This window comes from Lichenostomus cassidix, chromosome 2, assembly GCF_008360975.1.
Source record: "Lichenostomus cassidix isolate B80296 chromosome 2, HeHo_3.0, whole genome shotgun sequence".
Taxonomy (NCBI): Eukaryota; Metazoa; Chordata; class Aves; order Passeriformes; family Meliphagidae; genus Lichenostomus; species Lichenostomus cassidix.
In genome coordinates, this window is record NC_139482.1 from 36,932,738 (window position 1) to 36,947,912 (window position 15,175).

Sequence of the window (15,175 nt, forward strand, 5' to 3'; positions counted from 1 at the left end):
AAAACATGGCACAGCATATCAGGAGTCTTAGTGCACTGGTACAATTATCTACCTTAAATGGGAAAATTTGTGCAAAGATGGGATTTGCATTGAATCACATCACAGGTGGCAGTATTTTTCTGAGTAGATGATGCTGGCACAAATACCCTAGGATTTGGCAAACAAGCAGCTGAAAAAAATTAGTATTTATAAGGTTTCTGTAAGGATATTGACTTGAGGGGGATTATTATGGTTGTAGATTGTCATGGGTAGTGAATTGAGACCATGTGTTCCCTTACAGTTCCCCTCTAGCAATGTCCCTCACCTTTTATTTCTGTGTAGATACATAATGTCACTGGCATAACTAGTGTTCCTGCAGGTGCAGCACAGGCTGGCAGCTAAAATGTGTCTCTGTTTTCTGCCTGCACAGCAGCCACTCAGTCAGGTGTGCAGCTCATCACATTTGTTACCCTGGTATGGGCTGTAAGCACAAAAATATGCCAGACTAAATTGTTCAGGTGTCGCCTGCGCCTGTAAAATGATGGTCAACCTTTGAAAATAAACTCATGGAAAGCAGGCTATGTATAGAAAGCCATTTCTTCGATGGATGTTAGCTGCAGGGGGAGGATAAAACAGGCCCTTACCTGTAACTGCGTAGGGTAATCATTCCTGTAAGTGAAACTTACTTCTGTAATCGCACAAAGACCTGAACACTGTGAAGGCAAAATCAAAATGCTAGCAGACAAGTTGTCCTCCAGTTTATTAGGGTTCCTTCCCAGGAGGGCTACATTCAATTATGTTTTCCAGTGGTTTGCCAAAAGAGCTTCATAGTTAAGCCAGCTGAGTTTGCATTCAGATTTTCTACTTTAAGTTACAAATGTCTTGCTTTTCAAAGCTTTCCAGCTGACCTGAAGTGGCATGCCAACAGTACTGCAGCTAATTGAATATATATCTAATTTTTCATTTTTGCAGCTTTACAGACCATTTCCTCATTAAAAAAGGTGAGTGTTTGCACAGGAGCAGACAGGAGAATAAAGCAGCAGGAAAATCTCTATGACATGACAGTGCCTTTTCTTTTGTTTTGGAGCCTGGCAGCTGGATTCTTCTGTTAACTCATATTTATCTTGCACTAATGTAGTAATTGGGAAATGACACTGTTGCTTCTGCAGAAGTACCCCACAGTTCAGTGTAAGAAATTCTATTTGCCTCAAGGCTGTGCTGTATTCTGTGTTTATGGTGTCATTTGTATATATATCCCTATAAAATCTGAAGAGACATTTGTAATGATTATCAGCAAAGCGCAATTCTGCAAGGATTGAGAAGGGCAAATTCTCATATAATTCATGGATAATCAGGGCATATGCCTTAGATTCTGGAGTTCAGTGCTATTTGGGTTCTCAATGAGAGGTACAATTTTCCATTGCAGTTTCTTTCCACTAAAGAAAATGATCACTTACAGATATTTCAAAGGGAAACTGAGTGTTTTTCTTGTGCATTGCAGAAGGACACCAAATACTAGCATTATGCTCAATGTTCCTTTGCAGTTTATAATCCCTTGAGCCATCCTGCTCATTCAAACAGCTGTAGCAATAGTGTATGTATGGCGAGGTACACATTGGATCTGGTCAGAGGTAATGCATGGGCCTGAACATTAAATAAGCTTATTGAGATAGAGCAATATTGCTGTTCAATAAACCTTATTGAGTAGAAAATAAGTTAAGTCTCAGCACTTTTTGAAAACGACCCTGAATGCAAACTAATTCCCATACAACATATGCAATTTTGACAGCAATCTCTCATTTCTCAGGTTTAATAGATCTCATATGCTCCAAGTGACATTTTAGGCATTTTCTTTCTGAAAAGTAAAAATTCTTTAACAAAAAGGGATGAAAAAATTAAACATTACTGCTGTAATACTAAATGCTATGTAATAGGAACCTAATTTTCTGTTGCCGTGGCTTATGAAAATGCCCCAAAAGAGTCAGTATCCCCTGTATTGAATGGTCTTATTGTATCTGTCAAGAGAAATTCTTTGATCCATGAGAAACTTTTCTGTCTGTGCCCCTCTGACTCAGTGTTGATATGCTATGCAGATATTTGGAGATACTGAATGAAAAGAAGCATGATCAAAGAAGAGGGAATGGCCTAAGACTGCCCCAGTATAAGATTAGGTTTTTGAAGAGGCTGAGAGGGCTAAAAGTTGTGTGTGGTATGTTCAAAAGAGCAGGTGTGCCTGGTGTCTTTGAGACGAGAGGGAAGAGACTGAAAACACTAGTTTTGATTCTGTCACTGCCTTGCATTTCTGGTCAGTGAAGCAATGTAGCAAAACAGACTGACAGAATTCCCTGCCTCAATACCCAAGAACAACTAGATACCTCTGGTTTTGACAAAAAAGTCTTGCTCTGAGGCCTTGAGCTCCTCCAGATCTACAGCTTTTGCTCTTGCTGGCCTCAAAGCAGCTGTGACAGATGAACTGGGTAGGGCTGCCCAAAGGGTCAGTCTTCTGCCTCTTGCAAATCACTGTCAACATTACATTTTTAGGCAAGCCAAATATTGAATCTTTGTGACTAAACAACATAATTTGAAAAATATGCTAATTGTTTCTTTGGTTCTTTAATTTCTTGCAGATGCAGACAAGATACTTTCAGTGATCCCTTTGGTCAGCCCTGCTATCCAAGGGGCAGATTTGCAGACTGAAATACATTTGATGAGGTACATTGAGTGAAGGCCTATATGTGCTGATCTGGATATATCAGAGTATGTATTGAAGCCTATCTGCCAGCTACAGTAAAAAGGATTTTTTAAATTGTTGCAGTACTATTTCCAAAGGAGATAAAAGGGTCATGTCAGCTTCCAAGACTCTTTGGGGCAGGCTCACATGACTTTTTGGCATCTAATTCAGACTTCACCCTGTTTGAAGCAGTAAGCATGTGGTGGGACTTTCTGGAAATAAGCTGGACTTTGGAAATAGCTGTGTTATTAGTTAAGTATTTGCAAGCAAGCTGTGTGTCCACAGCTGGGAGGTGCTCCTGTCAGTTTACACAGATGACTTGCAGATTCTATTTTTCTTCACCCGTTTCAGTCCCCGCAACATGCAAAACTCTCCAAGGTAGAGGTTGCCCTCTGGGGATTTTCACATTCGCCTTCTTTGCACATCTTTTCTAAAAGCAAAGAGCTGCTTTGCTGGAAGTGTTGAGGTGTTTGGCCTTTTATCCAGTATTCAGTAGGTATTTGCACCTGTAGTGACAAAAAAAAATTCTCCCTCTTAAAAGAGATCTCAAGTTTTCTAGTGAGGCTTTTCGGATCCTTAAGTGGGCTTTGATTTTGAAACAAATAATCTGCCTGTGGGTTGCCATTATGCAGCTAGTAATGGAAATATTTGCCTTAGTATTTCTACAGTAATGTAAACATCAGGTAAGACTGTAGTGTTGGTGTAGGTAAGGCTGGGTTAGGAGTGGGAAGCCTGGATGGTTATGACAGCTGAACTGATCCTTTTGGCCATTTTCATTTCCCTAAGCTGTTCTGCTGAGGGCTGTCAAGCCCTACCGATCACCGTATATTGAGGATGTTCAGCAAACTAGCACTGGTAATGTGGAGAGAGAATATTTCATAGGCATGGTTAGGGTGGGTAGTGCACAAGTGCCAGTGATTTATGTGTCCAGCTGAGCATAGGGGCAGAGACAGTTCATGAGGCACCGACTCTGGGGCGCACAGGAAAGAAAACTTCTAGGGTGGAGGCTGAAATTTTGTCAGAGATTTTTTAAAATAAGCATTTCTGTCAATACTTTATTTTTAATAGTAAGTTCTAGCAATAGATCATCAATAATTGTTTTATCAATTGCCTTTGATAGCAGCACAGAAAACAAAAAGACAATAGAAAATTTATTCCATGTGCAGATACACAATTTCTGGGGTCTGCATGTAAGATAACATTCTCTAAAGCACTGGGCTTTATTTCAGTGTCCAGATACAACATTCTTATGTTTTCTGGCACACTGTGACAGATACTATACTGTTTTGGAGAAAGCCAGTCTGTTACTATGGAATAGGATAGGGGATGACATTGATTTACACATATGCATAGTGAAGTTTGGGTAGTATTTGATTACTTGTGAGCAAATTGCTTGTGACCAGACCACTGCAAGCTTTGTTCACATAAATTACCTGTCTGATTCACATCCAAGATCTGTCTCAATCAAACTCAATATCAAACTCAATCAAAAAAGGGAGGGAAAAGTGCCTTTATTTTTTTCTATTTTTTTCCTCATCTTCCATCAATCTCAGTATATTTCAAATCTGGTTATCATGATATCTTTCAATGCTCCAGGAACTAAATAGGAAACATAATTCAGATTAGAGACATAAAGAACATAAAGAACAGAAGGAAAACTCTGTAGTCTTTTTCTGTTAATATATTTTGGTTATGGTTAACTAGAGTGTGGTAGAATCTAGTCTTTGTATAGTCAAATATTGTACCCAAGAGGCAGCCTCTGCCTTGCTTTTGGTATATTGCACCACGAGTTTTGTTTCCTTATCCTTCAAGGATAAGGATATATATCATGATATCAAGTATGATATATATCATACAATGTGCTCTAGGACTATCTATAGGGTATTGGGAGGCATTCTACTTTCCATATAAGTCAGTCTGACTGTGCTAAGTGGTGAACATGGATAGCCATGCTGGAAGCCTGAGCCTGAAGAGTCTGTGATGTGGACTTATCTGATGTCAGCCAGAGGCCATCATTTCATGGCCCAGAAAAGAAGACATGAGAATGTCCCCTGCAGGTGAAAGACCAGTTTTTACCTTGGCAAGCCCTGCAGATCATCAGGGCACAGTGTGTGTTCTCATTTATCTGGAGACAAAGGCTGTTAGGACAAGTAATATCATGTACTAAAGCAACTGGTAGTTTTGGAAAAAAAAAATTACAAGCATTTGGGATCAGTGTCTGTTCATCAGATATGACAAGTATCAGAATCCAAGCTAAGAATACCTGAAAATCTTGTTCTCAAGGACTGCATGAAGAGCTCCCCTAAACTTTGTGTAATCACTTGAATGCCTTGAAATTGGCTATGCCTTGATGATACAGAGCATAAAGATTCAACTCTGTGAAATTTCCACTAGATTTATTTCACCATCACCTTATCTACCCCTCCTATTCCACAGGAAACTCGAGACATTAAACATGGCTCAAAGCAAAAATGCTTAATTTCTTAATATGCAGAGTTTGGAAGATGCCTAGACTAGAAACTCCTCAGAGCACTCAGCTGTTTAATGCTTTCCCAGATGACACATGCCTCTTACAACCCTTTGAAAAATCAAGATTTGTACTTGAAAGCCTATGTTGTGGGTTAGCCACAGGCTTGAATTCCAAGCATAGGAAAACTACATGAAAAAGAGAGGGGTTACATATTCAGGGGATGCTAGAGAAGGAAAGGAGAAAGGCAAACCAGTCTTTAACATGGAGTAAATTGCAATAATCATTGTAATACTGTTATGTATTAGATGATATTAGATTAGAGGAGATGAGACATATTTTTTTTTTCCCCCCTGCTGGTACTGTCAAACTGCAGCATTTCAATATATGACCATGAGCCCACTGTGCTTTATCAAGGTGTATGAGTGCTGGGGGACCACTTGTCATCTAATGTCACCTAGGTAGAGTGGTTTTCCCATGCACATCAAGAGCATGCCATGAAGAAAAAACCCTCACACAGAGCTGTAACTTAGCTGGGAGTTATACCAGTGCTCTCCTAACTCAGGCATGCTCAGTCTCTGCACAACAACTACCTGTAGGCAAACTTTCTACCGAATGAATGTTGCCTGTCAGAAAGTGTAAATCCCTTGCTTGTATGAATATGGTGTCATCTAACGCTATACTTTTTCCAGACACTTCTGAATATATTCTTCCTAAGTCTGAGATCACAGGAAGCAGATCTGTGTGTCCTGCTTATAACAGAAGGAACACACTGTTGCCCCTGTAAGAGGCACTCTAGAGGTTTTGGGGTAATACACACTTGATTTCTCTGAGCTTCTGTGCATCTTGGAATGTGCTTTTTTTTCTATCCAATGCTTCCCAGAGGGATGTAAAACATCCAAAGACGTTACTTGTGTAACAACAGTGGCTTTCAGATTTCCCCAGCAAACCAGACCAGTGGTGAAAATGCCTGTTCCTAGCTGAATGGAGCGAAAGTGCACAAAAACATTCTTCCACCCTTGTTGCTGTGGGACAGAGTAGCAATGTCACTGACGGTTACCTTACCACTATGTTACCTGCCTTTTATATGTTGGAATATTCTGCATCTTACCTTCATCTTTCCTGGTTTGGAGAAGAGAGGATTTCATTCAGCAGAAACACTGAAGTAGCAGAAGCTGCCAGTGGTCCCTCTTTTCTCTTTGAACCACCTGAGTATTCGGAAAGCAGGAGCAAGTGGATTTCCCCCCATATGTTCACCTATATTTGTAATGCAGAAGGTCTGCTAATTCACTTGGTTCATTTCAGTATATTTCTGAATTTATGTATTCAGATATGGATGTTCTGTCCTGTGAGGCCACTAAGGTTGGAAATGGGCACGTTTTGCCATATTCTTTATTTTTCACAGAGAAGAATAAACATACTGAAATACTATAGCCATGGAAAAATATAGGTTCTTGTCTGCATCTGGTCTCTTCTAGTTGTCCCTCCACCAGGTAAAATGAGGAAATTCATTTCCCATCCACACCCCCAGCCTCCCACCAATTTTTTTTTCTATCTGTTAAAGGGATAAATCTTCATCACTCAGTCTGCAGTAGAGTCAATTACAATCTCTCTATTCATGCGAGTGCAACCCTTTGAAAATATCAAGTGCTGTGAGTGCTGAGTGATTTCACACTCCTTTTTATGAACACAGTCTTTTCTGCTGATCTATAAACATCATATTTCTGTTGGTCATTGTGAATGAAATACATTTTGCAGCAGCAGCAGTATGTGAAAAAAGATACATGTGCAACCACAAAAATCTTAATGCTTAAGAATAAGTAGCACATTTATAATATATGGTAAAAATATGTGCTTTTGTGTTTTTTTGATGTTTTAGAATGAATCTTCCCCTGATATAATTGAAATTCCATTCTGGATTGAATTTCTGAACACAGCACTTGTAAAATCTATACTATGTTGTGTATTAAATTTGTTGAAAAAATATTAATTTGTTCACCTTACTTTTGATTTGTGACCTTGATCATCATATGTCTTTACAGAATCATACTCTGATGGTCTTATTTATGGACAGACTTTACCTCCAGGAGGACAGCAGGGACTACAAGTCCAGTCTGATTATCTGTCCCATCCAATTTAACCTCAACCTATTACCTTGGGCTCCCTCAGCTTTCTATTTCCCCTGGATCCTCACCTCTCTTCTAATTGTTTGAGATGTTCTAAGGCTGCTGTGTCATTTTCAACCGGGAGACTTAAGGTATAATCTGAAAAACTTATCACCTCCCTTCAGTTCCTACCTGTGGGAGAATTCAGTTGAAATTGGAGCTGGATATAAACCAGGTATGCTTTTATTTTTCCCAAACTACAAGGCTCTTCAAAAATATAAACACTCATCTGTAGTACCCAATAAATAAACTTAGCATGGCAGGTTGCTTAATGTGTGCCAGAACACAGCTAAGAAATAGAAAGCCTTTGAGTTTTAAATCAATAATGTTTTTTTTCCTAACCAGTAATCATAAGACAAGATGAAACATTAAGTATCTCTTTCAGGACCTGATAGGATTCATTTTGCACATCATCCATCTTTTAACTCACATTAAAAAAAAAAAAAAAGATCATTGCACAAGACAGACACAGAATGCTTATGGGCACTCCAGCCTACAAAAATTAAATCACAATAAAATCTCTAGTAAATCTGAACTTATTTGAACAGTCATGACAAATATGAGACATGTACAGAGGCAAATTTCTGTGTGGTAGTGAACAGAGAGAGGTGGAATCAAATTTGTGTTTGTGGACATGGAGGGGTAGGAATGCATTATTGATGAATCTACATCAACCCTGGTAAGTTGTGAGAATGTTTTTGGAGAGGACTGCTTTATAGAAGTAGGCTTCCATTCTCAGCTCCAAATTTTTCATCTTTGAAAAAGTTTTGCTTTGTTTTAACAAGTGTTAACAGTCTGGCAACTAGAAAGGTCTAATATTATTTTAGATCTCTAAAGGCTTTTTTTTTGCATGATTCTCCCTGTATTACTGGAGATCTAAAATGAAGCAAACCTGAAAACTGGAATTAGGTAAATACAAGGCAAACTCTAGGTAAAGGCTTCTTCAGTAACATTAATAAACCCCATTTGTCAATTTGAATTTTACAGCCTCTGTCAGAGTTTTTATGTGAAGCTGACTTGATACCTTGGTTTGCTGAGGTTGAACACATGGAATTTGAGGACAGTGTTGTAAGCATGTATTTATTTATTACAAGGAAAGCCACTCAGTAGCCATTTGTAGGCCTAGGTACCCAGCTTGTCATACCATCTGTGTTCACATTGGAACCTACAAGGTCTGAGATATCTGAGGTAGTGTGGCCCAGATAAGGCTGGATATGTGAATCCGTATGTGAACATCACAGAGCTCAGTGAGGGTTTGTTTCCCTATTCAGAATCAGGATGAATTAAACTACTCTGAAGTTTGTGCTGCTTCTGAGACCCATGTAAGATGTACTGAGCTGTTTGAGGCATGTCTGCACACCCACCAGATGCAGTGCAAAAACAATTGCATTAATGACACTCCCAAAACTACAGTTTAAAAGATAGATTAACTTAAAAATTATCTGCAAAACTGAAAAGGGTCTTTGTATTCCAGTTTTTCCACCTGTACACAATCAGTAATATATAAAATTATGTGCTGGACACACACGTGTATGAAATGCCTGTTGAACATCTTTATGGAGCCTCATGAATTTAAAAATGTGTATGGTGGGGTTCTACAGTTCAGAAATCTCATTCTACTTTGTGACATTTTTTTATCACTTTTAATTAAGTATAATGGCAATGATGAACTGAGAAAAATAATAGGTGAATGTGCTGGTAAAGAGTTTGAAAAAAAAATTTTCTAAATACTGCAGCAAGCCATAATTTATTCCCAACATATGCTAAACCCGTCCAAATTAGCATAAATAAGTTTGGAGCTGCAGAATGTTAGGACAGGGTCAAGTCAAAATCCAGATGCAAAATGAAGCAAAGCCTCTTTGGGCAGGAAAACCAAATCAGATGTAGTGAATCTACACTTCAAAGAATTTAGTATCCCAGAGAAGCATGACAAAGTGACATTTGTATTCCACTGACCACAATAGGGAGGGAATAGAATGAAAGAAGGAGATTAGCATGTGCTACACTTGCTCTTAATTGTTATTTGAACAAGTCCGGATAATAAAAAACACCTCAAGCAAGTGCTCAGATCTGCCAGGGGAATGTGTGCTTGAGTCTGTCTCCATCCAATTGCTTGGTAAATATCCTGAGAGAAAATCCCAATCTAGGCACTGAGCTCAGATGGCTGTTTTCAGAACTCTGATTTCCATTTCTATTATTAAATGTTTAATCCTTTTTCTCATAGGTTATTACCCAAAGTGTACTGCAGCACTTTCAAGCCCTTGGGTGCAACCTGAGAGTGGAAAATTTCTGGCCATTGCTAGCCTGCCTCTTAAAAAATGGAGCTTTTTACTCTGAAAACACTGATATCTGGGTTAGAAATCTTTTCCCAGCCAACAGCACTATGAAATAAAAAGAACTGCTTTCAGACAGGGTGGAAAAGATCAGAAAAACATACTACCTGCTCATCTCTGAACCACTACCAGTCTTGCCTTTCTGTCCCGACTGACATTCATGAACCAAGCTGGAGTCTGGTGCAAAGAGCAGTCAGACCCTGGCCCCAGATGTGCCGTGGGTCGAGTTCCCCAACATCAATCAATACTACTGTCATGCAATCATAAGATTATTATCTATTCCAGTGGTTCCTGTTATCATTTTCCCCAAAGAGACAGAATACTGTAATTATAACTTGGTGTCTAAACAAGAAGGGTCAGTTATCATGGGATGTGTGTAAATGAATTAAAATTTGGACAATTCATTATTACACACTACAGTGGAATTAAGGTCTGGAATGCAATGGACTTTCTAGTCCTATCCCAACTCATCTATTAGATATTGAAGATACACAAAATCCAGACTGTATTACGTCTGCAGAAAACAGTGGTTTGCCTTAAATCAGTATGTAATTTTTTTGACCTGTTCCTTTCTTCACCAAAGTATGTGGAAGTTTTGCCATTGATTTCAGCAGCAGCCAGATCAAGCCCTTTAAGATGAAATTTGTCATTACATGCACACTCTGCCACTAAGGTTAAGTGCACTTTCATCCTTTGATTGTTAAAAATCCATACTTTATTTGATGATTGTCTTTTAACAAAATCACTCTTCTGAGACCTTGCTATGATGCATGTATATTTCTAATGTTATTAAGAACCTCAAAGAGTAGGTAAATTGGCTCTGTTTTTTCTAAACTGACTTCCATTTCAATCTGAAACTTGACTGCATTTTGCGATATAGCAGACAGCATAAGCTGACATGAAAAAGATAAGCTTTGTAACAGAACAGATTTTAACTCTACACTGAATATAATAAGAAGAGGAAAAAGGAAAACAGAAACTCAAAATGAATGTGTATGAATCTTTCTGAAAAGACAGAAACTTTTCCTTTCTCTCTGTCTCAGCATTTTAAAGGAAGGTAATAGCAATGTGATTCTGTTTTAGCAATTTCTTTCAAATAGCTTTCTGATTTTGTTAAAAAAGAGAGAAGCAAACATTTTTAAACAAAGTCAGTACAGTCACAAACTTGGCTTGTATTAGAATGCATAAAATGTCTTTATCTTTAGAGTTGTGCTTGCAAAGTGCAATTGGTGAATAGCAGAAATTGGGAGTGCCTTTGTAAAAGCTAACCATAGGAAAAATTTATTTATGTACACAGATGTTGCTCATTCTATCACTGTCTTTGTTCTTTATTAGTTATCTGGAAACATCTATGATGTAATCTCAATCGGCAATAGCAAATGTAAACATAACCACAAAGCCAATGTCTAGAGGGTACTGGAAAGAAATATTTTTCTAGTGACCTTCTCTCATGTGCCCTTTTTCTTCAAACAGAAGTTCTAGAAATTATATAACTGTGTCATGTGTTAATAATATCATCTCACTGACTTGTGTTTAGCTTGAAACTCCCTTTTAGCAGTACAGTTTTTTTATAACCGGTTCCCTCCTCCATTTTAATAGCATCCATCAGTAACCCCAAAAGATAACCCATGATCAGCAATTTATTCACTCACTTTTCTCTAATTCCCTTAGTGTAAATATTCACAGATGCACAAGGGAATAACTTGTAAACTGCTTGTAAAAGTCTGACAATCTTCATCTGGTAATCATTCATGAAAGTTTAAACTACCTCTGTTTTTGAGAACAAAACAAAAAACAAAACCTGGAACAGTCCATGCCTTTTCTATCACGACATGAGGCAGCTGGAAAGGGAAGGTGCAATTATATTTGTAAGACATTATTTCAATATCAAAATAACTCTGGGATCACTACATGTGAAGAATGGTACGCCTTTGGTGTGGGCGTACCAGAGCATTTTATGACTATCCCTGCCCCTAGCCAATACTCCTCTGTGCCTTCCTGAGGACCTTGATGGACCATCTATGTCCAGTGATGCTGGGCTGTGACCTCACACCCCCTGCCCCTCGCTGTCCTCCAGCTGGAGGTACAACCCTCACAGTCCAGCTGCTGGACTGTACGGCATGGGTGCTTCCAAGTCAGTCTTGGATTAGGTCATCTGCTCTGGCTCATACTCCATTTAACTAAGTCAACCCCGACTGGTTTTGCCTGGAATAGATTAGAGATTCCTCTTGTGATCTGTTCTTTGCTGGCAATGCTGGGATGATAACCCTTGGCAGAGGTCAAAAACAAACAGCAGAGGAGCAGTAGTGTTTTCAGCTGGCAAACGGTTTGGAAAATGAATGTCTGCCTGTGGCTTTACGGACACTCTGGGAGCATTTAGATCAACAGTGGGAGGACTTTGGAGAGCAATTGTTGACAAATAGTGCAAAATTAGGCCCAGTACAGAAGAGGTATGTGAAGAATTCTAACTTTTTGTAAAGCATTATGTGTCCTTGAAATAGAATATCCTATAGAGGCCATTAAGCAAGATGTGAGCCATAAATCTCTTTGTACTCATTCAACAAAATAATAGCGTATTCATAAAGGAAGGGACAGGGGATTTTGAGTACTCTGAAATGTCCTAAAGTATGGTATTCTTTTCACACGTCTTGCATTTGGCATTGACAGGGAAATAATTTGATTACTGTTAATAACCCTCCATGTCCAGTATCTCATTCCAATGAAGGAAAAATATTTATTTTGCTGCTTGGAATGCAGAAATGGCTGAGTTGTTCCCACATGGTTCCCCTACAGAGAACTACTCTTTACTAAGTAGTACCACTAGAAGGCAAAATGCATCTCAGGACTACTCTCACTGTTTCACAAGAAACCAAGCAAAATTTGCATCATATGCAACAGGATTGAATTATGAATGCAATCTGCCATGTGCACATTGTAATAACCTTCCACCCTATATCAGTTTCACTGTAAAATGAATGTGAAAAAGATTATTAACTTGCTCAATTTTCAGAGAAATATGTAGCAATTTATAAATCTGTTTTGAAATGAAGTTGAGTTGAACTCTCATCCCAGAAAAACACCCCGGGTGGTTTCAGTTGTGCTCCTCTTTTATTTTTCCTGTTACAAGTTTGCAAATTCAAAATGATAGAGTTAGAAAAACACTTTTGTCAAATGTGCTGGAAAATATGCAAACAAGCCTATACATGCCTTTTGCAGACCGTGTCACCTTCTCTGTAGAATAATACACAAGGAAAATTAAACAGCTTTCAGATTTGTTTTAGGCTGAATAATTAGCTGTTGAGGTGCTTGCCTGTGCTTTCAGAACCTTTTGTAAGCACATTACCAGCTCAGTTTGACTCTCTGTTACTGAAATATTTCAACAATCTAACAAACCTTAGTAAGTGTTTCACAAATAACAAATAACTGGACCTTTGGGGAAAAAAAAAAATCCATATTCCCTTCAGTATGCATGCTATAAAAGTATACTTTTAAAAACTAGACAAACATTTACTTGCTTTATCATTTATATGTTAGCATTTGTTTTAAAAATGGAACTGTCTGTTGTTGCTTTTGCACTACTTTGGACCTTTCTGAAATTATTTAACAAACTACTAAAATCATTTAGAAGCTCTATTTATTTAGACTAATATTTAGCTGAATGTATTTCCAACATCAAATCAGGTGGCATTAGCAGCTGTGTAGGATTTCCCTACAGTTTTGCACACATTTTAATCAGATAACTCACCGTTTCCTTCTGCCTGAAGGGATCAATAAAGGAAGAAAATAACAGAAGAGCCAGACCCAAACACAACTAATTTCTGGGCAAGTTGCATGTTAAATCTTCATTTTGTGAAGTAATCTCATGGTCACAGACTGCTTTACAGATGCTAATTGTTTTTCAGGTTGCTGCAGCCATATCTTGAATACATTAAAGATTACAGGAACCAGTAAAAGCACATTTGTGCCAATACATCCTGAAATTGCTTAAAGGCGGGGGAGGTGTACAGAAAAACAATGCAGTATTTTTCATTGCTTCTGAACATTTTCCAGGAAAGCACAAATAAGGCTGACGAGCCTGAATCAAAGAACTGGACATGTTCCTTGGTTCCCCCTAAATCTTTCTCCAGCTGTAATATAGGTAATAAAAATGATATTCTGCAATTTATTGCACATGCATGTTTACTACATTAAAGACCCTTGTGCTACAGGAATATTTTTAGACTAATATTCTGACCTAGAATCTGGAAGCAATTAATGTTATGCATGTTGTTCAGCTTTTGATAGACTGCTGCACTTCAGCGATACAGCCTGAAGTGAAACTGCATCTTGAGGAGCTAAGGTAACAAAAAACATGGTGCACAGAAACAAAATGTAGCGTGGTGGTTTGACAACCTTGAAGGTGACTTTTTCCAACCCATTGAATATCAGGTTCATGCCCTGAAATGAAGTTCAGTGAGATTCATTACAGTTCCTTCTGTCACTAGAGTACTAAAACCCCAAATGCATCATTAACTCACAAGTGGGCTTTGCCATTTGGCAATAGGGGTTTGACACTTCTCTAGTGACAAAACCATCTGCAAGAACACCATGGATTTCTGCTGCATGAAGAAGTAATTGCTTTTTTATTAGAGATAAAAGAACTCATTTTGGTACATTTAGTAGCTGTTGTACTTTTTATAATGAAAAAAGAGCTTCCTACATAAAGGACTTCGTCTGGATTTCTTTAGGGAATAGAGGGCACAATGTGCTTCTCCTTAGGAGGCTTAAAATACAGGAGCACTTCAGTGTACCCACTTTTGCTAACAGAAGCACAACTACTGAGTGTGTAGCATCTCAAAGACTATAGGTGTTGACCAACATTCACCTTAGCTTTCAGTCATATATCAGGAAGAGGTGAAAAACACTAGGAAAATGAGGCAATTATTCTTCCAGGACATTCCTTGGCCATAGTGATCCTTACTGTAAGTTACCAAACCCCCACAGCCCTACTAGAATAACGTCAGCTGTTTCCAGGCTATTAATTTTGTGAACAAGTAACAAGAGGATCTTGGAAGATGGGGATAATTGGTGAGTTCTTTCTTTCTCTCCCAGATAAATCCCCTTTTCCAGCTCCCCCAATTTACCTGACGTCATTAATTGATGATTGACAGACTGGATGTTTGAGATTACTTTTAAAGTGAACTTCAATGAGTCACAAGAGCCAGAAGCTTCTTTGGCTCATCAAGGTATTGTCTTTGTCAGAATAAAGTCACTAATAAACTTTTGACAACCTCACAAGAGGGGCTGAGGACTCATAGACATTTCAGATTGAATAATCTTTCTAGCCACACTTCATTTACCTCAGACATTTCCTCAGCAGTGAGGAGAGGCCTTCAAGACTGTACCAAACACCAAAAGCTCAGGCTGAGGTGCTGCAAAGGGTGCTGCTCCTCCCCCTTACTTTTTCAGGAGAATCCATTACCTTCTCCACCCACCATTAGGGTCCAACTCCTGTTAAGAG

General features: G+C 38.6%; 1 long non-coding RNA gene across 1 annotated transcript in view; it reads left to right on the forward strand.

Annotated features, from left to right (window-relative positions):
* LOC146441159 (uncharacterized) overlaps positions 1–14,747 on the forward strand; it is a 161,459-nt gene extending 146,712 nt beyond the window's left edge. The window contains exons 2-3 of the long non-coding RNA XR_014850410.1: positions 2,607–2,691; positions 14,689–14,747. This is a non-coding gene — a long non-coding RNA (uncharacterized LOC146441159). The remainder of the gene's footprint in view (positions 1–2,606; positions 2,692–14,688) is intronic.
* Positions 14,748–15,175: the final 428 nt, after the last annotated feature.